General features: G+C 38.4%; 1 long non-coding RNA gene across 1 annotated transcript in view; it reads right to left on the bottom strand.

Annotated features, from left to right (window-relative positions):
- Positions 1-26,831, bottom strand: part of LOC137153998 (uncharacterized) — an 86,492-nt gene extending 59,661 nt beyond the window's left edge. Inside the window, exons 1-2 of the long non-coding RNA XR_010920015.1 lie at positions 26,781-26,831; positions 16,439-16,492 (exon numbers count right to left, since the gene is read on the bottom strand). This is a non-coding gene — a long non-coding RNA (uncharacterized lncRNA). The remainder of the gene's footprint in view (positions 1-16,438; positions 16,493-26,780) is intronic.
- Positions 26,832-27,559: the final 728 nt, after the last annotated feature.

The raw sequence follows: 27,559 nt of genomic DNA, 5'->3' as shown, positions 1-27,559 counted from the left end.
GACCTGGGTGAGATCAGGGTGATTGCCCTATGAAGATCAGCAGAAGGCCAAAATGAAAGGGGCAAGCCCAGGAAATTGCAGAGACTGAAGGGTTTAAGAAAGATCCTGAGACCAAGGGAGTTGTGACAGAGAGGATCCCCTGGAGCCAGATGCTGCTATGGGGAAACCTGGAGGAATTTTAGTTCTAGAAGTTTGGGGGCCAATAGATAAGCTTGGAAGGAACAGATTTTTATTGGTAAATGTCATTTTCACCATACACACACAAACAGGTGAAAAATATTTCCATCAATAATAATTGAAATGTACAGACAGGCAAAGTAAGAAAAATGCTGCTTGAGAACTTATTAGAGTTTGATTTAAGGATATGCACTTTGTTTAGTTTGACATGTGATATCGACAATTTATGTTTTAATAGCTATAAAGCTTTAACTTCTTGAATCTCAATGTTTATGGTCATTAAATAATTATATTTATATATAAATATATATAAATAATTTCTCCACTGTGAAAATTTAACTTGATAAAAATTAAAAAAATGCTTAAAAATAAACATAGATATTTTATAATTACAAAACAATAAAAATCAGATTCTATCAAGCCTACCTAGAGACCAGTGTTAGAAGACTAAGCACCAGCTAAGAAGAGCTGGGAGGTGAGCTGTCAGAACAGACTATGACAGAAGACCTCTGGCTATGAGAGAAGACACTAGAGCTAAGTATGAACTGTTGTGTGGTGATGGACTTTATTTTGTGACCAAGAGGATTGTTAAGAACTGTTTTGTTATTAAAATAGCTCCTGGCATGGGGTATTGTTATCCATGTGAAAACCTGAATGCAGTTCTTAAGGGGCCTGAATGAAGGAGCTAAAAAGGGCAGGGTGCCCACAAAGTGACCTCTGGCCACAAGGGGACATTCAGTAAGCAGCCATTCTGCTACAGCAAACATTTACATTTTGATGTTAACGGGTCCCATTTTGGGCATATCAGGATATGAATAAACTTCGCTGCATACACATCATTCCCTCCACGAGGGACTATAGTACTTCAAACACCTGTCAATTCCTTTTGCATGCCAACATTTCTGAGCCTGTTTCTAAGTAAAATTCTAAAGCCACAGTGGCATCTCGAAAACAAAAATCTTAGCTAGTTACTCTATTAAAACCAAGTTTAGAGATTATATCAAAGTTTTTGGTTGGGGCTATTACCACAGATTTGAGCAGATCAAAATCTAAATCTAAATCCTTCCATCTCATAATCATCTCTTGTTAAGACAAACTAATCTTTCAGACTACCATGCAGCAGGCAATATTATATATCATGTTTTCTCTTTGAGCTATGTATATAGATAGCTATCAATATCTCACGTACCAGTTGTGTAATCCCATTTGAATCTATAGGCATCTGTATTATTTCCCCAATGCTTCTCTACAGTTTTAGCATTAGGCAAATGGAATTGAGTTAGAAGTGCTGTGACAGCCTGAACACATTTTGTGCTTGGTTTGGTACATTTACTCATCCACTGTATCACTATTTGTCTAGGATTTTTTAACTGCCATTTGATATCAAAGTACCCTGTGATAAGTGCTTGTCAATAACTCAATGACCCATACTTTTTCGTTACAAGCAGACTGATATTTTGCTATCAGGCATTGAAAGACTCTTAATGCCTGTAATATGTGCACTAAAGCTGTGCACTCTTAACGCTGAATATGAGTGCAATGCGTAACTAGTCATACACAAATAATGCCCAGATAGCAATGACTCTTAATGGGAGTTTTGAAAACAGATCTTAAATATCTTGAGATACCAGGTATTCCACTAGTCCTTCAACTGTCAAGAATAACCTAATTATATTATTAAAAAAAGCACAACTTGTACTGACTTTGGTTTATCAAGGATTTGTGGTGAAATGAGATCTCTGGATTTAAATTGTTAGCATTTGGCAATCTTGGAATTACAACTAGAATTCCATACATATAACATGAACATCTAACAACTTGAGATAGGATACACAAAGGCGGCTTCGGCAACCAAGTCCAACATTTAGGTGCCTCTGGCATTCACAAAAAACCCTGGTCAGCTGCCACCTAACCTTATAGGCGCCCAAGTTTCCACTGTTAAAGTCCCCAAGGTGCCTAAATTTTGGAGGATTGGCATGTACATGGCTGCCTAATGTATGAGACTATCCAGCAGTTCGGTGCCTAATTCACAGTTAAGCTTCCGTGATATTCAAACAAACAAACCTCTGCCTGCCTGGCCTTTGGGACCCAATTGAGTAGACATGCTTAAACTATGTCTAAACCTGCACAAAAAACTAGGGCAGTGGTTACACTGCACTTATAACTGTTGGCCCAGTCGTTAGAGCACTTGCTTAGGATGTAGGAGAACCAGGTTTGAATTCTCACCCTGCTTGATATGGAGCAGGGACTGGAACTGGGATCTCCCATATCCCAGATAAGTGCCTTAACCCTGGGCTATCGTGCCATTCTCTTTCTCTGGCCCCATGAATAATTATTTATACACAGTAGAACATCTCCAATAGGAGAGATTTGCTTTCTAGTATACTTCAGTGGTCAGGGTTTTCTTGTGGGAGACCAAAGTTCAAGTTCCTAATCCACATCAGATAGAGTGATGATTTGAACCCATGTCTCCTCATCCTAGGTGAGTGCTCTAACCACTGGTGTAAAAGTTACAGGGGGTGGTGGCATCATCACCATTTTTCTTGAAAGAGGGCTGACATGGCTTAGCAGCCTAACTCCAGGAGAGGACATGAATCCTAAGTGGAGGTAGGTGCCTCTTTCCAGCCTCCAGTTAGGCACCTTCAAGCCACACTGCTATCTTAGATAGCTCCCTACTCAGTATGCTGGCAGTTGTGAATCACATTTTTAGGCATCTAAATAATTGTATAGGGAGCTTGGATGCCTAACTCAGGGCTGTGAATTCCATTAGACAGCAGGGTGCCCACAAGTTAGGTGTTGCAATCCTGAAAGTTGTAGTGCCTGAGTCCCCCTTCTTGCCTGACCATGCAAGATGAGTTTCATGGAAATTATTCTATTACCCAAACAAGATATAATGTTAGGACATATAGAAAGAAATCTGGTTATCATTTGGATGTTGTATTGTGGCCTTTGCAGATTTACACTAAAATCCTTTTCACAACATAATTTGACATGAGTGTGTCGTAACTGACTCTCAATGAGCGTCATCTATTTTGACTAATGGTTACATCATTGTTATCTTCACCATATATCTGCAGCAATCAAAAGATTTTTGATTACCAACTGAAATGCAAACTACGGCTATCCCCACACTAATTTACTGGGGTTGATTAGGAAGGGTGCCATCAAGCTATACAGAGCCGAGGGCAATCATAATGTGGCTTCCTTTATTCCCTGAACATAGGAGGAGGTTGCTATTTTCACTGAGGGGGCAGTAAAGCAATGTTCCACAGCCAGACATTGGTATGTTAGTGAATTTTCACTAAGCACGAAGCATGAAAAACATGAACACTTAACAGGAGCACCGCATGAAAGTTGTCGTCTTGCTCTTGTCTTTTGATGGTGATGACCGGGAACCACTGTTTTAAGGTGCACCTTAATGGCCAGATCAGCAGACCAAGAACTTTTAACTTGGGCATCCCTCAGGGCTCCGTCCTGACCTCGATACCTTTTAATTTATACCCCATGAATACACAAATGACAAAAAGGAGGAAATTTGAGTATGCAGATGACATTTCTCTAGCTGCTCAGCACACAAGCCTCCATACCATCAGCTGCACCCTAACCTGAGATCTTAATATAATGGCTGATTATTTCCAATGCTGAAAACTTAGGCCTAACCCTAAAAAAAACCATTATGACCATGCTGAGTTTGGTATTAGCCATTTTATTGTTCAGATGGAAAGTGGTTATAATGGTTTTTTTTGGGTTCAGCCTAAGATTCCAGCATTGGAAATAATCAGCCATTATGTTAAGATCTCAGGTGACAGTGTCAACCATGAGGCTAACACAAAGTATCTCGTCATTTCACTGGACCAGAGTTTGACCTTCTGACCCATGATAAGATCAGGTCTTGTGTCGCACTTATTAGGAAACTGGCCAGAACATCATGGGGCTCCAGTTCACAAACCCTAGGAACCGCAACAATTGCCTTGGTACATGTTGTGGCTGAATACTGTGTGTCCAGACATGTCACTTTCTTAACTATGTAATTGCAAACACGAGGAGCCCATTGCATGATGACCTGCAGAGCCTACCAAAGACAAGTTTAAAATCCCGCAGCCCTCTATGGAACCACATCAAAACCCTCACACGCAACTTTGACCCTAAGGCTCATTAGAGAACCACATGGAGTATTTTGAACACTCAAAACAAACTGCTGATTGTTGACCCTGCCGAGGAACCACAAGCTTTTGATTTAGGTCGGAAAGACTGGTGTAGATTGAATCGCATCAGGACATCCCATTGGAGATGTGGACAAACTGTCTCTCAATGGATAATGAGGCAAACACCCGTATATGACTGTGGTCACAGGTCAAAACGACGAAGCACATCATATCTGTGTCTCCTTTGTTCTTTTGCCAGGAGCCTGAAAGACATTCACCAGCTCACTGCTGAAGCAATCTGCTGGCTATCAAATCTAGATATAAATTTGTAATTGTTGCTACCTTCGCAAGCCATACAAAAAAAGATAGTACCTAGAATACCTGGGAAGGTTGGGAATAGGCTACAACTTACCCTGCCCTGAATACCAATCAACATATGAATGGCTGCAGGGGGGATGGGGTGGGGAGAAGAGGGGTTTGGGGAGAGACACTACATGTGTAGTACAAGTGTCCCTTTCTCAGTGCCCTGTAGCCATAACACCTCCAGACAGCATCACTGAGTGAGGCATCTTTTTCCCTACCCCAAATGAAGCTCAGAGATTCTTCAAGCTACATCTGAGACATGAAAGTGGAATCAGATATCTCACACACACACACGAAACAAGAAAGTATACAGTGAAAGCTCAGTGGACATTAATATTTTACTCAATAAAAAAAACTTTATTAAATTAATGCAATTCATCAGTGACTTTTCCTACACTTAGTATTTAATTATTTGCTTCCTTAGTTAAAAATATTCCTTCTTGTTGCTTTTCTGGTCTATTGGACCTAAAGCTCAGTCAGTGTTGGTTTTTTTTTTTTTTTTTTTTAATCTTTTCATAATCTGACTGTATTAAACACGAACTAAAAATTGTAAGATGGCAGTATTCAGAGAACACTCCTGGTTGGATATCAGTAGTTCCCCTTCTGTATCTGAAGAATAACTGAACAATGAAAAATTCTCATTGCTGGCAAGGAGCAAAACTCCCATACACCTGTTTGCAGATTTACAAAATAAACCTTACCTTTTTTGATAGCCTCTTGATTTACAATAAAAAACAAAGGCTGCTATGACAGCGACCATCTGTTATTGTACAGAAATACAGTATTTGTGCAGCTAAACCTAGTGATTTAATAATATTTTGCTCATTCTAAGTACCTTCCATGTGACAATCTCAAACAGATAGCCACAATACAATGTGAAGTGGACAATTCAAAAGTGGAAATGGCAATTATTCATAAAATAAACCCCATTTTATAGATGGGGAGGGAAAGGAGGCACAGAGGTTAATTGACTTGGGCAGGGTTGCACAGGAAGTCTGCAGCAGAGTTGGGAGTAGAACTCATATTTCCTGTGTTGATCATGAGACCATGCTTCTGCCTACTGCACATTGTGCAACTATAATGATCTGAGTGTAGAGACAGAAGATTGTGTATTTAAGATTCTGAAGTAATCCTCAAGCATGCTTATAGCATCATAAAGAAAACTTGAAAGATTTCTTTTTCTTAACTAAGTCTTTCTGTTCTGACTTTTAATACCCTTGGACTCTACCTCCCACATATTTCTAATTATTTGGTATTTCTTCTAAAATACTACTGTGTTAATGAATACATACATAAATGCAAAAGATCAGACAGATACGTTATCTTTGTGTTTTGCTACCTTTCTAATTTTCAGACAATGGAAGACTTACACTAGCTAGGCCCTTAAGTACTGACATTTCTTTTTCTTTTATTTTCTTAATATGGGCCATGGAATTTTATTGGTTTTGATAAAGTAATTACAAAGAACAATAATGATGAACACAATTGACAAGAAATGGAAAAAGCTGCATAATGGGTAGGTTTGAAAAATCCTGCCTTTAAATGCCCAAATCACAATGCCATTAAGAGTGCATGTTTGTGAAAGTGGCTTTGAAAGTTTGGCCCTTAAAGCTATTTCACTTTTGGGGAAGCTAGTGTAATAAAAATACCTTAAACCTGGGTCTTTTGTAACATTCAAATATAGCTAATAAGCACATTTTATTTCTAAAGAGCTGTGTTGACCCATACATTTCTTATAACATCCAGCATAGACCTTGGCATTTGTAGTCTTTCAACTGTCTCTACATGAGGAGCTGTGAACTACATTACATTCTCAGCCAGACCAGTGTAAATCTTCAAGTCCCATGTCACCCATTTTCCCCCTTTCTACAAGGTATCAAAGACATATGGGATATCAGACATGCCTGGCATGTATCCATTTTCCTCATTTGTATCTAAACCAAGTGAACATCCTCCATAAGAAATACATCAAATGCTGTGCAAAAGCCAAACACCATCACAGTATAAATAATTATTTTCAAATGATGCCCATTGTACATTAGATTAACCAAAGACCAAAATCATAGGATTTTTTTTAAAAAAAACCCACATTCATTATTTTTAAACTAGAATTCTCATAACTATATGAATTATATGCTCCACTGCTAAAAATTGGCTCTATACTTTGAAAACTCTTTTTGGCAAACAAATTAACATCCAGACTGAGAGTCTATAAATTTAAGCCTGTTGTGATTTGAAATAAATTACATTAATGCTAAAAAATGGGCCTCTTGGAAATACTACTATGGCCTTAGCTATGGCAGCACTAACGGCAACAGTACTAATATAAAAAGAAAGAAAAAAACTTTCCAAGCTGTCTTTAGTTTTGTTTAAATTTACTGGCAGATTGTAACAGGCATGAAACTAAGACACATCGGGTTATGTGTTTTAATTTTAACAGGTGCGTTTTATTCAACATCCCCATAATACTACATTGAAAAGAAAAGCTTTTCTGTTATTTTCCTGTTAGGACAAGTGACATGCTGATGCTAATTGATTGGATGTCAAGCCCTAAGGCACTCTCACACACCCACACACACTAGAGCTGTGTGAAACTCGGCAATTTCACTTCACACTGTGTCTTTGGTTTCAGTCAAAGTGAAATGCAACTGGAACTGCTGAGATTCACCTGGTTTCACACCTAACCCATGCGACCCCATAAATTTCATATCACTTCAGTGAAAAACCATAAATTGGGTAAGTTTTTCTTGAAACTAAGCTCAGGTTTCTTTGAAAGGTTCATGATAAACCTTAACAGACCTTTCAAACAAACACAGCATGAGTTTCTACTTTGTAATGAGACAAGTCTACATGAAACTAAGGGAGTTTCATAGGGCTATCAGTTTTATTATGACATTCTACACAGCTATAACACATGCAGTCATACATTCAACACAACACAGAAGAAAGACAACTTCCAGAATAGTAAGATTACTGAAATGGGTCTTTAAAAGGATTATGTTCCATTCCTCAACACTAATGGGATTGGTACATCTCGGCCTACCTTCAAGTTTTTAATGTCTTCATCATCAGATTCCCAATAAACATTTTGTTGTAGTAATATATCTATAAATTACAAGGTAATGTGGATTTTCCCCTACCCAGGATCTCTTTTGCCTTCCCTTTTTCCTTTATCAACTCTCCCCTACCATAATGTGCTATCCTATTTTCATCCAGAGGAGTTCATGAAAAGGCTATGATGACAATCCACATCATTAGCTAGCTGGCGTTACTATTTCTATACCATCAGCATGCCACCTCTGTTGACTTTGGAAACAGCAACAGTGCTAACTCCACACACAGATTTGATCTAAATGGGGATGTAAATTAAATCAGATGGTGTAATTTATGCTCTGAGAAGTCAGACGTTAGAGCCGGGAAAACAAGAGTGTGTATTGATAATGTTTCGCATGACCTTCTCATAAACAAACTAGAGAAATACAACCTAGATGAAGCTACTGTAAGGTGGGTGCAATAACTCATTGGAAAAGCATTCCCAGAGAGTAGTTATCAGTGGTTCACAGTCAAGTTGGAAGGGCATATCAAGTGGAGTCCTGCAAGGATCCGTTCTGGGTCTGGTTATTGATGAAGATATTGATGAAGAATTGATGAAGATATTATTCATCAATTATTTAGATAATGGCATAGAGAGTACACTTATAAAGTTTGTGGATGACACCAAGGTGGGAGGTGTTGCAAACGCTTTGGATGATGGGATTATAATTCAAAATGGAAAAACTGGAAAAATAATCTGAAGCAAACAGGATGAAATTCAGTGAGGACAAATGTCAAGTACTCCACTTAGGAAGGAACAATCAGATGCAAACATACAAAATTGAAATAACTCCCTAAGAAAGAGTACTGCAAAAAGGGATCTAGAGGTCATAGTGAATCACAGGCTAAATACGAGTCAATAGTGTTGCACAAAAAGCAAACATCCATCTGAGATGTATTAGCAGGAGTACTGTAAGCAAAACACAAGAAGTAATTCTTCAGTTTTACTCCGCACTGATTAGCCATCAAGTGGATTATTGTGTCTAGCTCTGACTTTGTTTAGTTTGGAGAAGAGAAGACTGAGAGGGGACATGATAACAGTTTTCAAATACATAAAAGGCTGTTACAAGGAGGAAGGATAAAAATTATTCTCCTTAAACTCTGAGGATAGGACAAGAAGCAATGGGTTTAAATTGCAGCAAGGGTGCTTGAGATTGGACATTAGAAATACTTCCTGTCAGAGTAGTTAAGCACTGGAATAAATTGTCTCGGGATGTTGTGGAATCTCCAACATTGGAGATTTTTAAGAGTAGGTCAGACAAACAGCTGTCAGGGACCGTCTAGATAATGCTTGATCCTGCCATAAGTGCAGGGGACTGGACTAGATGACCTTGCAAGGTCCCTTTCAGTTGTATGAGTCTATGATTCTATTTATGTGGGGTAAAATAGGGGCAGAAATCTCCATTATCTTATATCTACATTTGCCTTCTTATTAAGTGCTTTTCTTGCAATCCCAGAAGATGGGAATGAGTGAGAGGGGATGGATCAGTTAATGATTAACTGTTCTGTTCTTTCCCTCTGAACCACCTGGCATTGGACATTGTCGGAAGACAGGATATTGGGCTAGATGGACAATTGGTCTAACCTAGTATGGCCATTCTTACATAATCCCCTTCACTTCTGGTCCCCTAGTTTGTGTGGCACTCAGGTTTACCTTGATTTACCTTACCAGCATGTAAGTTACACCAGCAAATGGATTGGCCTAATATCTTAATTGGCTCACTTCTGGTTCAGCTATGATTCTCTTAGAGCCAAAAAGACGGAGGGGAGAATACTGACAACTATTTTCATGACACAGATCATTACACACCTCAAAGATTCTGAATAAAGATCTTGGCCCCGTGTACTGAATAATGTAGATGTTGCTTTATTAACAAGAACATCCTTCTTTTTTTTGGAGGAAGTGGGGAGTTTGCCTGATGAAAAACTGATCCATTATCCATTGCAGAATTTTTAAAATAATTCAGAAACTCTATATAGGAATGAAAAAAAATATCCTTGAATATCCAATGTCACTGTGAGATTTGCAGCTCTGCACATTTCATGCAAATAAATTTTAATTTTTCATTTTGGAATCAACTATTTAAACTGATACTGAAGCACATTGATCAACTTAATTAGAAATAAAGCCTACTGACTAAAGTTACCAAGAGTACATAAGCTCATGCCCTAGGTAACATATTCAATATTTTTATTATTATTGTATGATAATTCTCCCAACTTTTTTTCTGTAAGGAACTCTCACTGGGTTAAGTAATTGGTAGTTTCTCATGCATGTTTAAATAGTCTTCAGAAAAGGTTTCCTAACAAATGCCATCTACTAGGGAAGACTATTTGAACTACATTTATTTCTATGGCAGATTTCCCTAGTCGGCCAATTAATTACAAGGTATAAAAGTCTTTTTAAAGTCACTTAAAAAAAACATAAGAAAGACAGTTATGGTTCATTGTTCCTATCTTGAACAGACTCTAATAATGCACCCAGAAGATGTTGAAAATATTATTTTAATATTTCCAGTACAATGTACTGCCTGTTCAAAACTGCCATTAAGGCTACATTGTGCTCTTTGATTTTTTTCCCTGATCACTTAATAGTGAGTGGATAGGATGAAAGGTTTATCACTCTTTACATAATTGTAACTTGCAATTATCTAAAAGTGTATTACTGTACCACATTTTGTAGTAAAGTTATAGCAATCAACTGGGGAAGTTACAAACCAGCAGCATTAATAAACTGTTTTTTTAAAATACTGGCCACAATTCTGGCACTATTATAATGGATGTCAAATGGCCTTGTGCATGAATAGTAATGGAGTTTGAATAGGGATGAAACTCATTACTTAGACTTAATTTGTGTAATTGGAGTCATGGGTTCTGTGTTGTTCATTTCCCCTCACCCCCAAATCTGCAACTTCACATTGTGATTTTGACATGTGGGTGGATGGGAAGTGATGGTAACTATTGAACCAGTTGAACTGAGCATCTTGAGTGGTGTCACGTTATACCCTGTGTACTTCATGGAAGACTAGACAGCAGAAGTTCAGCAGCAATCTAAACAAACATTAAAAGAAAACTTTAATTGCTCCAGAGACGATGAGGTGTCTCCCTCCCAAAGTAAAGAAAAGCCTTAAAAACTGTAGTGTTAAGTCATATTTTTACAAAGGTCCCTTCTGGCATATCCACTACATATTCCCATCTGTTTTCTCTCGGCAGAGTTCTAGTTATTTGAACTAATATGGGATAACAAAGGTTGCTTGACTACATAACGAGAACTGTGGCGTTTAAAGCATTTCCTTGACCTTTGCCCTTTTCTCCATGACCATTCTCTGACTTTATCCAGAACCATTTATTGCTAGCCATAGCTGCTGTGAATATTATAAAGAACACAGTATTGCAACTAGTGTACTACAAATCTAAGCAGGGGGTTGGACTAGATGGCCTCCTGAGGTCCCTTCTATACCTAATTTTCTATGATTTGAAAGAGGGTCAAAAGTTCAGGTTTGGTTTGAAATGCTTATTGAAACTGAACCTTCAAGTCTGCAAAATTTGGCTGGGAATCTCAGGAAACTGCTGGAGACATCTGGAAATACCATGAAAGCCTGAGTAACTACCTCCCAATTCTTAATCCTTAAATGGAGAAAGTCTGTCCTTATTACATAACAATATGTTGATTTATTGATGTATGTTTCTGGTTGATTTTTTAAACTGATATTTATCCTGTTGGTGGGAGCTCTCTTCTGGAGCTTCATAAGCAGTACTTGTGGAGGCGGGATGGAACAGAGATCACTCTAGGTTTCTGGTCCATGAGACCATTTGAACCATTTTCTAACAGTAAGGAGGTACCAAGAGAGTCAGTGAACTCTGGGCTGATAGTGGAAAGTCCTTTTTAGGCAATACTCTAATTGATTTAATCTTCTGAAAGTCTTTGCAAGAACAGGTTTGCGGGAAAAAGTTTCCCTTGCTTTGTTCTTTTCTTGCACTAATTTAGGTCAATTGTTATTCTAAAAAATCCCCACCATTATTGACAGTAATATTTTACTGCAAACAAAGATTTGGTTCCAGTTCAATCCTAGAAACAGGCAAAGGGGCAAAAAAATTATACATCATAAGTGTCTCAGAGAAGAGTCTGAAAAACGATTGGAGCTATTCAGATTTAGATTTGTGGAAAGCTATATCAATCGATTAGGACTTCTCTGCAGAAATCAGCGATTAGTAAAATGAACTGCCTGCCATTTGTTAAGGTAGAAAAGTAGCATCAATTATTGTGATTGGAACTTCATCCCACTTCCCTCATTTCGTTAGCAATTGCTTTCTTAATACTGACAGTTGGTATAGACTATAGTTAAAAGGGCAGTAGTGAAAAAGATGGAAAGAAAGGGCAAGTTTGTGGAGGGTTTTTAGTGATACAAGGGCTATAGGACACTGCTCTAGTTTAATATCATACCTGGAGAACTAGGAGTCAGGTCACAGTTCAGGGAATATATAAATCAGAGATTACTGACTAATGCACTTGAACAGAAGTCAATAGGCTAGTGTTTAAGGGTTTCAACATGGTGGTGACTAGATCCTATTAAAGTATGGGCCTTCCTAATCAACTTGCCCTATTTATTGTCACACTACTGTGTACCCTTTAGATGGCAGAACACAAATTTACCTACCTTTTTAGCTGGAGAAAGGGAAGGCTGACTCTTAAATGCACCATCTTGCTCCAGTACCCAAGTTTCCCAACCAATTATGTCTCCAGATTTCCCCTCCCCATCCAGCAAATTCTAAGCATATTTCCTACTACTGCACTTGGGTGCAAATGTTAGCAAGAATTTTAAAAAACCCCAACAACTTAGAGTATTTTATTTCATGAATAATGATAAAAATATATGAGAAAATGGTTCAAGAAGATATTCCAGAAATAAATTTGGAGCGTAAACCAGACGGACATTGTCCATTAGCGAAACAAAGTACAGTAGTTATTCTTAGCAAAACCTTCCTTTCCAAAGGACAATGTAACAGCAAACTGAAGAATATACATAGCATGTGTCTGAAGACTGCCTCCCTAGTGATGCACACCAAAATCGTATATCAGAAATATTACACTGCTATTATGAACTTTTTATCAAAAACTGTAAAATCAATAATCTGTGACCATTCATGTTTGCAATGACTCACACTGTAATTCAGAGATGACAAAATAACTCCCTGGAAAGAGACTCACTAGTTTAATTGTTATTGGGGGAGGAAAGGATAGAGGTTGAATCTACAATAGTTTTCATTTCTGAATTGTATAGTGATGCATTGCTTGCTAATAAAAGAATGAAAAGATTAATACCACTGGTGCCTGAAGCGCTTTGCTGATCCACAAACCAGGTAAGGCAATGAGAAAGGAGAGCTATTTTCTATATCTTACAATCAACAATGCTCTCTGTCTGTGGGCTTTATCCTCCCTAGATACTTAAAGGAGCTGCACTATGAGTTATTTGCTATCAAACAGGATTAACTTTGTTCTAGATGGAACATTCTTGATTTTCTGTGCCAAATAGCATAGTGGTCTGGTGTGTCATTCATAATTGTTCACTACAAACTATCAAACTCATTACATTTGTGACAAAAGATGGAATTGAACCTTGTTCTCCTGAGAATACAATGCCCATGTATTAATCTGATGTGTGCTTCCTTTCATTCCAACTTGTATATCATTACAACAGCTCTTCTTTCACTGCAAATTTTTCAACCTCTCTCAGTGGCTAGAAAAGCCTATGTATTTGCCTTATATGTCACAGAATTAGGATCTAAGGGTGGCAGCATTCTTCTTTTTCTTAGTTGGCAAAAACCATAAATATCCATAAGCAATGTTCAAATGTGCACAGGTGCAGACAGTATTTTCTAACACAAGAAGCTTTAAAACAGCCACCTAACAGGGATGAAAGCAAACAGACTTACAATAACCTATATTCAAATCCCCTGGATAGGATGGGATATATCAAATGGTTCACTACAGAAAATGTCAAACCACTAATTCTATCCTCTGGAAATGTGGTGAGTTATGGCTACAGGTGTACTGGCAGTCATGGAAAGGGGAGGGTATATTCCATCTAACTTGACTTCTGCTAGCATATAATGATACTTTTTTCTATTAATACCTAGAGGTCAAATCTTAACCTCTGGATTTACTCCTGTCTGAGTATGCAACCACTTCTACTAGTGCTGTCAGTAAGTTTCGCATGAGCAAATGTAGAATAAAAAGTGAACAAGGAATTCAGGATATGTCTCTATTCATTTACAACATTTTATAAGAAGATTTTTTAAATATAACTTGTGTTAGTAAGTCTCGTGATTTCATCATCAGTCTCACAATATCTGATGCTGCTCTTAAAGCCCCTGTTAGGTCAACATCACAAATTTCATTAAACCAAAAATTTCCTAGCTTTATGATTGCAGAGGAAAAGCTTGAAAATGTGCACTGAATGTGATATAAGGCTCAGAATTCAGAAGGCAAATAAAAAGAATCAAACTAAATGTTTTGGTTTTGGTTTTTAAATCTCATAATTTTTAAAGGGCCTGACTCAGATTTTGAAACATGGGGGTTGGTAACATTGTATACCTGATGTAGTCTGATTATTTAAAAATATAATCTGTCCTGTTACAATCTCTTGAGCTCACACTGGTAAAGGATAAGTAAAGGAAAGTTACTAGTCAAATCTGAACAACTACATTTTAAAAGATTGCAGTGGGGTTGATGGTACAAGGTGCTGAAGTGAAAGGGGAACGAAGATATTTAGTATATATATTGCACACACACACACAAATTAATGCCTGGAAATTTCTAACCAGAACAGACGTTTAGGCAATAATGACTGAGGTCAAGAGCATTTTCTAAGGTGAGCTTGCTAATGGCCTTAGGCAAAGCTAGGGGGCTCATAACCCTATACACTCATTATTTCTCTAGGAAATGCCCTGGCCAGGAATAATTATTGTTATCAGATGCTGTTGTAATAGAAGTAGTTTAAAATCAACTTTCAAATTATCTTTAATTATGCATTGGTTGCATAGCTGTTTTATTTATTTATTTGGATTTAAACAAACTAACAAAATTGCCTATCCTGGGAGCTAGGCATCCTTGCCATCAATTAACAGAATGCAATTCAAAAACCATTACAAAACCAAAACAGCAGCATTTCACTGATAATGTATTCTAATTCAGATGTGAAACCCTGCATGCAGGGTTTTGGTGGCCGGAGTGATGTTACGATTTTGCATTCTAAAGGACACCCTTCAAGAGGTGCCTGTGCTTGCTTCTGTGCTAAATTTCACAAAGTAGAAGGCAGTTTACCCAAATGTCCAATTTCCTCCACATTTACAATTTAGTATCTAACTTATTATGATATATAGATTGAGGGAAGAAACTGAGAAATTACAATTACACAGTATAAGGTGGAAAACATTTTAAAAGATGCTATTGATGGACAAATATGGTAACTATTCTGGAAGCTATCATAGCTAACAAGACTCAAATGAAGCAGGAATAACAAGAGCCTTGTGGGTATACTGAGGTACTTACACTTACTTCAGAACAATACATCAACTAAGTAGATTTGTTCTTTTGTTTATGAGTTAAGATTGTCCCTTGCTATGGACAAAAGAGCCTTCTTCCACCTTGCACAGCCTTGCACATAAAAGGACATGGCTCAACTGCAGCCCCTGAATTTATGGGAGCACAGAGAGTAGTCTCTCCTTTCACCTCCAAGGAGATCACTCCTCAGAGGCAAGGACATGGACTTGCTGCCCTTCCATACCAGTCTGCAAAGCACAACAGACATAGTGGACAGAGAGAAAGCTGAACTTCATTAAAGGGTGAAACAGTGGGCATGCTCTTTCTACACACTGAGGAAGAGTTATCTCAGATGCACAATTCCTTCTTGAGTTCCCCCAGGATGAAACAGCTCCGGACTGTGACTCCAGTGTGGGATGGTGCCTAACTGGCACAGCTGAGTCCTATACAATTCCACACACACATATACCCAACGAGACACTTTTAAAACCAGCTTTCACAACTGTACCCACAAACATTGGGCATGCAAACCATTTATTGATGTGAAGAGCTGAATAACTTGATATGCAACTGAGGCAGCTTGGAATATAGCTGCATGAGTTTTATGTGCAGATACTTGTCAGAATACAAAATTTTACAGTGCAGTTGCAGAAGCTCACTCATAGGAGCTGGAAATTCATCATCAGAGCTCAGTGATAGAACAATCCAGCACTGGAAAAAAAAAGTGTTGCCAACTTTTGATTTTATCATAGGTATCACAGCATTTGGTGTTTTTTTTCCAGCTCCTAGGGTGATGTTATATCTGCAGATGGCAGCTTCCATTAAAAAAAGTTTCTAGCCCTGAAAGGCTCAGAAGTCAGAAAACAAATAAAAGGAACCAAAATGTAATTATTAAAATCTCTAGATTTTAGGGGGCTTGATTTTTTTTTGAATGCTTGAAGTTGCCAATAGTGTAAGGGCGTGGGAGGTAAGTCACTGAAAGGGTGAACCTTAACAAGCCTCCTCACAGAGACGAATATGAAACCTATGAGACATAGAGAAGAATCAGCTACCATAAACCACATTGCCGAACTCCATTCTCTAAAGAAGTGAAGACTTTACTTATTCATTAACTTACCTTACAAATGCACTCCCCTACGGAGGGAATCACCTCAAGCATGCTGAGTTGGCTCTGGACAAAAGGAAACAGACAAACTTAGCACTAACTACTTACTACTGGGGGACACCATTTTGGAAACATTCCACTGGGTCTGGGGAGTGCAGTGGATTTACAGTGTCATTCAGCACCATCAGATGGCAGAAAGTGACAGGAAGGGGAAAATTGCAAATGGAAGCTTGTTCTGAATAATTTTGTTATCATCATGTTTCCTCATCTTGGCTCTCCTTGTGGGTGTATGGAGCTGCCCTCCCCTCCTTCCTATTAGCTAAAGAGGTGAACAGGAGACATTGTTTAAATGGTTTAAATATACACAAGCAATGAGATAAAAAATATACAAAGATGGAGGAGCCTGAGTAGCTGAAGCCAAAAAGGAGATGGAATCAAAGCCCTATATAATCAGCATCTGTGACCTACCCCTCAAGACTTTTCTGTAAGTGCTCTTAAAGATATGTTAAAATGTGAAAGTAAGTGTGGAAACACCCTCCCTGCCCCCACAAGCCTAATGCTTGTCTCTGTTGTCTGTGCACACTCCAATTAATAGTTGTTTATTTGAAATAAACATTTTCCCTACTCCTTTTCCTCCCATTAGTCAGGCAGAACAAACAAGGGACTGGGAGATGGACTGTATTCTGATTTGTACTCTGTCAACAGTATTGTTAACCAAACTCCTATTACATAGCCAAATCCATGCAACCCCATTAGCATTCTGTGCATCTTCACAGATCTAACTGAGGACAGCATTTGGCAAGAAGAACCTTTATTATTAGCAACAGTTCACGAGCTGGAAAGAACCCAGCTTGACTTCCCGGTCTCAGAGCAAGCGTTCAAGAATTGATAGCTAAAATAAAAGCCTTCCATAATTGTAAATTGAACTGAATTTTCTCTGGCACTTTGGACAATCAACATGGAACCTTCATGATGCCATTATTGTTATTTTAAATATTGAATAACTTGCCGGACTAGAACTGCACTTTTAAAAAGTAAAGTGTTTCTGATAAGGGCAGCTCTTCAGTCAGGGAATCCCTGAGGTAATGCAGAAAATTCCCTCCAAATTCTCCTCAGCAGCACTGCCTGAATGGAATGCATTGTAGCTGAAGCCCAGGAATGAGGAAGCTGCATATCCATGTTAATGAGTCCGTGGAAATCTGAGAAAAAGAATGACCTTCAAAGAAAACCACTATTGATACAAAATGGCACCCTGACTGATATCTATCTTCCTTCTCCCTGACAATATAATCCTCCCAGCTCCACATTGCAGCCATAGTGTGACTAGTTGGGCTCAGAGATTTTTAACTAATATTAAGACTTTAGGGAAAGCCCAGTTGTTTCTGTCAGGTCTGTTCTTTTAGGAAAACTTATTTTAAATGTTAGCTTTTAGCGGTTTAAAAAAAAAAAATAAAAGAGGCATAGAACTAAATGTTGCTCACATTGCATTTTCCAGAGGAAAAAACCCAGGGTCTTTCATAATTGCCATAATTGTTTTTGAAGTTGAGTAAACTAAGAGATTAAAAATGGGATACAAAAAGTGTACTTCAATACAAAAAAGCCTCACATATGCCCTCTGGGAACATATCTCCGTTTATATTTTGGCCAGTCAAGTTAAAAGCAGTGTCTACTTATTTTCTGCCTTGAAAGCCATCATTTTAGATTTAATTGGATTTAATGCAGTATACATGACAAAAGCTTGAGCTGGAAATGTAGGATTCAAAACAAAACTTTATCAAAGAGTAGGGGGCTGGGCCCAGGGTATTGGGATCAGTTCCTCTAGAAAACATATATGCCCCAACTTTGGAATTTGTTCTGCACAGGTAGACCCCTGTGGCCACCTGAAGTCAATGTTGTTCCATGTAGATGCAGGAGTCCAGCTATGCTAAATAACTGGTAGGATATGGCCTAGATCACCATGTGGTAGATTTCCCAGCCATCTGAAATGCTTTTGTTTTGCTTGGAGAATTTTCTTGTGCTGCCTTTCTGAGTGTTACAGGGACTTAATTGGCTGCTACTGAGATGGTTGCTTTACCTTTCACTGTGATGTTCCAGTATAGCAATTTATCAGGCATTTCTCTCCATTAGTTAACTAAAATCATATGCAATATTGTGGACCAGGGATGGATTAAGACTGTACTGGGAACACAAAAATTTCAGGATCAACAAAAATGAAGACCCCTTCTCCCAGCTCCCCAACATCTCTGGCTGGTAATAGCTACATTGTTGGAGAGTGAACTTCCTCCCACAACTCCCAAGCATAAGATTTGTATTATTCACTCTCCCTTTAGGCTAGGCTGAGAGCCCCGCAAATTCTCACTAGCAACTTCTGCTTCCACTTGCTTACAGGGATTGATACTTCATTATTACATTCTCCAACTCATCTGACAGTGGGTGTCCTCTGCTGTGAGATGAGACCTATTTTCCATCTGTACATTGAGCCTACTTTTAAACTGGAACTCTGATTCACCAATGATGCAGTGGCAAAAGCTGGTCTTAAAATTGGTATAAATGAGAAGGCAAGGTAATGTGCACCAGTTTGACACATAGTGGGGCTGCAGGCTGAGTGTAATGTACAATGTATCATGGATAAAGACCACCTTATGCCCCACACCATTTATTCCACCCTGTAGGTTCTCAAATATTTGATCCAAAATGTTGATTCTGTTTCTAGCTTATGATTCCAAGCTCACTTAAAAATGGTGTAGATCAGGAGTAACTCTACTGAAGTCAATGGAATTAAGTTGGTACAAACTAGTGGTGGACCAAATAAGACACTAGATAAGATGAAAGAAGATAAGCCAGAGTAGACGAAAATGGAGAAAAACCATGTATAGATTTTTTATTACATGAGTGTGTGAATTTTATGTACATAGCCAAATTGATACCCTTATGATGAATAGCACCTAATTTCATGATAATTCCACTTAAATTAATGGGACTGCTTGTGAATAAAGATACTATAAAATATGAGTAAGGGTACGAAAATCTGACCCATAGAAATCGAGAGCAGTAGCCATGCTGGTAGAGAAGGAAACATTAGGGAAAAGGTTATGTGAGACGTGGAGACAAGTGGTTGACTGCTTGCCTCTGGATAAGATAATGGCAAAGGGCAGTTCCTTTGCCTATGGAAAGTACTACCAGTACTAGCTTACACAAAATATTTTGTCTGCCAGGCTCCAGCAGCACCCAGCTATCTTTTCTTGCCAGATTCATGCGATCAGGTCAGAGAAAGCTGTCACTTTGAAGCACAAACAGAAAAAATAATAATAGGGTTTTTTAACATTTTTCATTAGGGCCAGGTGGGTAAATATTTTTACTTTCTACAAATGTGTCTCCAAAAGGCAAGCAAGCCAGCTGTAAACAGCAGGGTGCAACCAGATGCAATGAAAACAATCATCTAAGAACTGCATACTGTTGTTCATTGTTTTTTGGATTTTTTTTAAAAATCACTTTTGGCATTCTGCTCTGTCCAAGATCTCCTTCTGTGACCTGTCTTCCTTAAATGGCATAAGGAGGTAACTACGCACAGAAGGGTGGTCATGCAACAATATAAAATAAAATCAACCATAAAAAGTAGCAGTAAGGTCAGGGAATGAAGTTAGCTGATAAATGTATTTATTTTACAAGAAATACTTCAGGACTAGATGGCAGGGAGAAACTAAAATGCCTTCCCACCAAACTGATTTTGGGCACTTCCCTAATTCAAATAAGTACTAATGTGGCTTATATAAGAGCTGCCAAGAATCACAGTCCTTGAACTCTAATTGTTCCCTTCTAGGAGCAACTTGTTGGAAAGGTGGTGGAGAGCAGGTGGAGCCATGCATTCATTCCTCCCCACACATTACCTGCCCATTTGCACAGCTGGCCAGCCAGATTGGGTCTAGATAGGAGAAGAGGGAAGTATCAGAGGCTGAGGGGAAGCAGGAGGAAGTATTCTGTAGCAAATTACTCTCCCCTCAGTTCATCTGGTAAGCTGTCAGGCTCCAATGTAGATGAATAAGCAGCTTTCCCATGTTGGAAAGTAAGGCTGAATTTAAAGCAAACAGGAGCCAAGAAAAAGACAACTAAAAATGAAAGGCACTGTGCAAAATGTAGGTTGCAAAATCCCAAGTAATCCTGCTTCTTCCATCAGCAGCTGGAACCTGCTACCCAATCAAGATAAACGGAAGTGAGTTTTGCTATGGCAATTTTTCACAACAGTACTCATCCACGAGTTAAAAATCTTGTGATAGTCACTTGTCACTATTTATCAGCAAACGGGCAGTAAAGAAACAGCACCTATGGTATAGTATGCTGGGTGTTTATTAAATACACACCCAATGGCATTAATCTAGGAAAGTGACAGACTGAACTATGTGAACATATTCTCTGCCATGGCCATTTCCTGTCACTGAACGACCTGCTATACAATAATTTGTGGCTTCTTATTTCCACTACATTTCCTTTCCTTGGAATGCTGTCCCAAGAACGTACAAGGCCATCAATTTCAACATTCTCACTTTCTGAAACAAGAGGATGGACATATGAATTCAGGAACAACCAACCAACCCTTCTAGATTCACACTGCTTTAGAGTTACCAAAAAAAATCAAAAACAATGACAGCTCAGAATTGAATCAGGTGATGTTGCTGTTATCTATTATTCTTTAATAAGAGTGCATGAAGAGGTCAAGCTTTTTGTAAAAGAAATATTCAGTTGCATTTCATGGCTCAGAAATTTTGATTTTCAGAAAATATCCAGTGTGTAAATTTAAATATTTACATGATTTTTTAATGTGAAAACTGATCCTCATCCTGATTAATTTTGATGTTCAGAACTTTGAAACTCAGTATCAGTGTTATTTAAAAAAAAAAATCCAACAATATCTAATTTAAATGCAAAACCTTTGAGTTTCAACTGTTTTTAATTTCACTGCAAACATCCCTAATTGTAAATAAAGTGTATCAAATAAGTAACCACACTATATTAAGGCTGTAGCCCTTGACCTTGCTCACAGACCCACTGTATCATCTTCTTATCTGCTTTCCTTACTTCTAATTTAAAATCAGGTTGAAAACTCTCCAGTGAGATCATGTCCTGATATTTGTATTACAATGCACCTAATGCACTCTTCAGCACTGCAAGTTTAACAGCAACAAAAATTGCTTGGTGATCCACAAATTACTTAACAATTATCACCCCACCTAATTTGATATCCCACTTTCCCTCCTTTGTTTCAGCCACTAACTTGAGAACAATCCCTTATATCTCATTGAAAATAACCCATATTAGCACACAGTGTTTTCCATTTCCATTTTGGTCAGTTGCTACACAATGGTATCTGATATCATACTTATTTCCTATACAGTTCTTGGCTCCTGTGACTTCTGTTCCACCTTCTGCCCTGATTGGTGACAAGCCCACTTTTTTTGCATCTGTTCAATGCACTATTCTCATCCTAGGTGACTTTAATTTTCACATTAATGAACCTATTTCCACTGCTTTTCATTAACCTTCCTCTTCAACCTCCAGCTTTGGACTGTCTTTCACACTCACAGCCTTGTTGATTTAGCAACTTGACCCTGCAAACATTTATGCTCATGAAGAATGACATTCAAGAGAATAGCCCTGTAGGCTTTCAGGGGAGAAATCCCATGAGAAGAGTTACTTATGTGCATAAAGTTTACAGAATTATTGTTTAAAACCATGTTCTTTTCTTTCTGAAGTCTCAGATCCTTTGTTCTGACCATAACCACAAGAGATCTCATTCCTTCCATCATCTTTCATGATCTCCAGTCTATTATAGCTCAGTGAATAATTTACAGTGAATAATTTGCAAATAGCTTAGAAACATATTCTCCTCCACGTATGACAATCCACATGCAGATAGTAATTTCCTTACACACTTTTGTTATTCAGCTTGATGATTTTTTAAATTTTTGTTTTAAATGCCAAGTGACTGATTTGTTCTCTGCAAGCCTATAAAACTCAATAATCACAGTTCCAGGTACATTACAAGGCAAAGTTTTTATACTCCCTGCCTAGAGAAACTTGCAGACACTTTCAGACCTATGACTGCACACAGCAATCGAAAATTCAGTTTCCACTAACACTTGCACATAAGCCTTTGACGTTAGCTTTCTGTCAACATTAGTGCCAGTGGAACTCGATGATTTGAATGTCTATGGACAGAAAACACAACTGGGAGTGATTCCTGTAGAATTTAACTTATTTTGAAGTTTGAACGGAAGTTTGCAAAATCAGTCAGCTTTACTGCAGTATTAATCTCCAATTTCTCCGCTGCACTCTTACCCTCCTACCCTCGCTCCCTCTGTGGTCTTTAATTTAAACTCTTTGCTCTATGTTTTTGCTCTTATGTTAAAGTATGCTATCTGCCCCACTAATCAGGCTGATCTCTTAATGTCCCTATTCTTGGCTGTGTACTTTTACTCATGCTGTCCCCCATGCTTGGAATGTCATCCCATCATCCACCATGTGCCGTCCCCAGTGATACTTTAAAACCCACTTTCCCAGCAAACATTTCACCTCCTCTTCCATCATCAATCCCCCATATACTCCCTATCCTGAGTGGTTCTCCTGAGGCCTGCCTTACAATTGTTCTGTCTATTTGGACAGCAAAGTCTTTGGAGCAGCATAGGTGGCAAACCCTGAACCTGATTCTACAACCCTTACTCACGTGATTATTCCCATTGATTTCAATGACACAACCCTACTGACAAAAACATTACTCATCTGAGTAAGAATTACAGGATCAGCCTTTTTTAAAATGTCCATGTAAATGTAAATCCCTGAAAAAGTCTCTATTATTAACATTAAGAATATGTATGCAACATATTTTATAATTGCATACAATTTTTTACACTTACAGTGGAGAGACTGAATGAATAAAATATTAAATTTTGGTACTAGAGAAACTAGGAAGGATAGAATATTATCCAAGTGGGAAGAATTAAATAGTGTCTTGACACCTGAAATTTGCCGATAGTAAAAACAGCATCATATCTTGGAAGCTGAGCAGAATGGATTATCTCTATTTGACAAGGTGGTTGACAGTAATAACTACACTAACATCTCAAAACATCCTTGATCTCATCACTTCACCTCTTTGATTTTGAGTTGACTGTACCTGGGAAATTAAATATTGCTTTCGTCATTGATGCTGTCTAATGTGATGGAAACGTGCTGCATTAACTCTCAGAGCTGAATCCAGTAATGCTTCTCTACCTTATAAGGCACTGGTTAGGGAGTTCTCAATGGAGAGCAAATCAGCATCAAACAACTGAAATATTCAGACACACTGCAACCAGTCATCTCAAATCACATAAAAAGATATTCATGCATTATTCATGAAATAAAATCTGGGAGTTTTTCCAGAGAACATGCCATAGACTAGCGATAGGATTTATCAACTGTTTTAAATCAGCAGGTTTTACTTAACACAACAACAATTTATTTACTGATGATATTTATGAATTCTAGCTTTTCTGAGCCTAATTGATTCTTTTCATCAAGATCCTCTGTATTGAGAATACTAAGTCATAAAGAAATTTAAAAGTTCCTATTTTGAATATCTGCAGAATAATTCAGATTGTAGGGGACATGATTACAGCTCTGTTAGCATTTACATTATCAGCTTAATTTTCTGTAGACTCTTACCACACATTTTAAATCTGTTTCACCTAAAATGTGGCAAAATGGGTTGTTGTAGAGTAAAAATAATTAATTTTGCCTTTCAAAAAATAATCAGTGTTAATCACCTGAGCTACATTTTACCTAGAGCAGCCAGTTGTTTTAGGCCCCAATCCTGCATAGATATATGCTTCACTTTATGCACGGTGAGGAGCCCCATTCATATCAATGGAATGACTCACAATACTTAAAGTTATGCATATTCTTGAGTCTTTGCAGGATTGGGGCCTTATTTTGTAATTTCGAGTTCTTTTTATTGTAATTTTCAGGATTTTTATACACACACAATTTTACATAAACCTCAACATAGAAATTCCAACACATAGTACAGGGAATTACAAAATGAAATAATTAAGATTTAATAATCTCCATATTCTAGGAAAGAGCGCACCTTCAAAGTTTTCATACAATACAAGAATACTCAGGTTTCCAGCCTTTACAGGTGCAAAAAAGTTTCCAAATATAAAACAAGTGTAACGAGACATAGCACTGCCTTCTTAAGCCTGCAGTCAAGCAGCCCTAGTGCTGCTGCTCCGAACTATGCCAAGGTCAGAGCATGGAAATGGATCAGTCTTAGTCATTGGGACAAATTACACCAGTATTGCTAGCCTCAGCTGCTCAAAGTACATGAGATTATCTTAAAAATGAAGTTAACAAAAAAATCTGGGGTTCTTATTTGCCTTCTGGCTTTTGAGTCTTTAGAGTTCAAGTTTTCAAGCTTTTCCTCCTCAAGTATAAAGGCTAGAAACTTCTTTTTAAAAATGAATAGTGACATTCTCTTGTGATCACTTGACTGCTTTAAGAAAAACACCAGACAGCACAAGATTCAAAATAAAGTGGTGAGAGTTGGAAACAACCCTTTAGGGAACAACAAAACTGCTGCTGCTTGGGAAAGCTGGAATCAACACTTCCTGAAGTAATATGGTGACTGGTAGAAGTAAAAAGCAGTAGAAATTCACATCCCTTGCTCTAGAGGCTCTGGAGTTGGAGGGCATAAACAGAAACTAATAGAAGAGATGAACCCCCACAAAGGTAGGTCCAGCCTTAGCATCTTGAAAAGAATCCCAGGAGCTAGAGGTCAAGGTATCACATAATTGCATAAGTCCTCGGGATCTTAGATGTCTAGTAATATTTCCAAGGCATTTTGTCTAATATGATGGAGGCGTGAGGAAAAGTTCAGGCTGGATTGAAAGATTATTTGGATAAATCGGAGCAAATTCCTTTAACACGCTGCATCTACATATTTAAACACAAAATGGCAGCTGCTGCTATAACAGTCAAGGCTACCTCAGCCTATAAAGATGCAGTACACAATTACAATATCCCCTTCCAGTTGTGTGCACTAAGCTGCATACTCTACATTTAAGTCATAAATAGTCAGGCTAGAAATATGTTGGTAAGGGAGGCTTCCTAATGAATCAACAGCAATGAAGGGTTTGTGTTTTATTAAGGAATATATAATGTGTGACTGGAAGCATATTTAAAAAGGTAAGTTACAAGCTCTCCGGTGATGTAAGGATTACTCCTGATGCTATCCTTCTCTCTAGCATGGCAATTTCTTAAAAGACTCAAATGTTGATATGTAAGGACAGATTACTGCTGGCCTTAATAGTTTTCCACATGGGGGAGGGAATGCAAGGAGCATTATCATCTCCATAACCAAAAGGGACTGATCAGGGCAGTAGGAAGCACAAAGACTGTGAAAGTTGAGACTTGCAATTAGTACTATATTTCCCCAAAGGGATTGGGTACAAGGTGAGGGCTACCCTGCCCCACTATCACCAGGTTCTGCACAAGTCAGCAGAGCTCAGCAGTATTTGGGACCAGGTAGAGCCCCTCAGACTCTCTCAAAGACCCCCAAAAATTCCACCTAGGTCAATCAGAACACCTATAGATACACCCCTCTGTGCTGCTCCTCCAAACAACCATTCCCAAAATGGGCAGTGGTTTTGAAAACCAAATATAGCCCAGGATAGCCAGAGACTCTGTTATATAAATGAAAATCCAGCCAAATGAAGCCAGGAAAAAGGAGTGTATGCTATGAGAAATGACAGTTGCTTACCCAGCTCTGTAAGATGCATCGACTGCCTCAGGTTCCCTTGATCTCAGTGCCCCAGTTTTGCCTCACACTGAGACAGTAGGCAATTTGAGGTGGTTCATTAGCAATTTGGAGGTTAGGGTTTCAATCAGGCTATTAAGAGTCCTAACTAAATTAAAAGCAAAGCCCTATTATCCAGCTTCTTCCTGGATCACAGCCTCTTCAGAGCCTGTCAATCTTCATTTCTCTCTGGGTATTACTCCTTTGCATTCCCCAGGACTCAACTACTTGTCCAAATCCTTCTCCTCAAATTTCAGAACAGAGAAGGGAGTGCTCGGCCTGGCTTCATTCTGGATTCCAGCTCTGAGACCCTATCTCCTGGGCAGCACTCTGCCTGCAAGCTCCAAATTGCCCTGCCTCACTGTTTCTCAGAGCCACTTCCCACAATTCCTTGTTTGGAAGCCTTCTAGGCTTCCTCCTCAAGTTCTTTCCATACCTCCGGTCTTCCCACAGCTACCACTGGAAGACTCCCAGACACTCTGAATCTCTGTCTCTATTTTGAGTAATAGACAGCTCATCAATTACCTGGCCCCAGCAGGTTTTGTTTGCTTCCATCTTGCAGCCACATGATCTTCTGAAGACCCACCAAGTCCCAGTCTTTTAGGAACAGAAATTGGAAGAGGGATGTGGCAGCCCAGGCCTACCCTTAAAGAGACACCTCGCACTGTGACAGCAGGTTGAAAACACAATTGAAATTAGAGAGCAATTAGCCAAGGACTATAAAAAGAACAAGAAATTATTTAAGAATATCAGAAGCATTGAGTGGAGACAGAATCCAAGAGACCATTGGGCACCTGAGAATACAAGAAACAAGTAAGGACATTTCAGAGAAGCAAAAAATTACTTTACATCTATCCTCACCACAGATGTTGGGGAAATACTGTACCAAACCCAGGTCTTCAGTTTACAGATAATAAAGATGAGACACTTAGAAGCTTGACTTGCCAAAAGAAGGATATTGGAACAAACTGCTACATAAAAAAGCAACAGGTCACTAGAAATAGATTGTATATTTTTAGGGGGTTGGATACTTCTTTAAGTGCCTACAGAACTCAATAATGAAGTAGCCAAGCCACTAACAAAAGTATGTATCATTCAAATCAACCATTCTACTAAAGGACTGAAAATGTTATGCCTATCTTTAAAAAAGACACCTGGGTTGATCAGTGAATCTTACATTAGTACTGGATGAATTGGTTGAAATGATAAGACAGTATGTTCTTCTAGGTGTTTTATATAATAGGGACAAGCCAGCACAGCTTCTCTAAAGATTTTCAGAGACATATGATTCTCCAATTCAATAG

This window comes from Emydura macquarii, unplaced genomic scaffold (genome assembly GCF_026122565.2).
Source record: "Emydura macquarii macquarii isolate MOO-44397 ecotype Brisbane River unplaced genomic scaffold, CSIRO-AGI_Emac_v2 contig_1253, whole genome shotgun sequence".
In the NCBI taxonomy this organism is placed as follows: Eukaryota; Metazoa; Chordata; order Testudines; family Chelidae; genus Emydura; species Emydura macquarii.
This window is presented reverse-complemented; position numbering and strand designations above follow the sequence as displayed.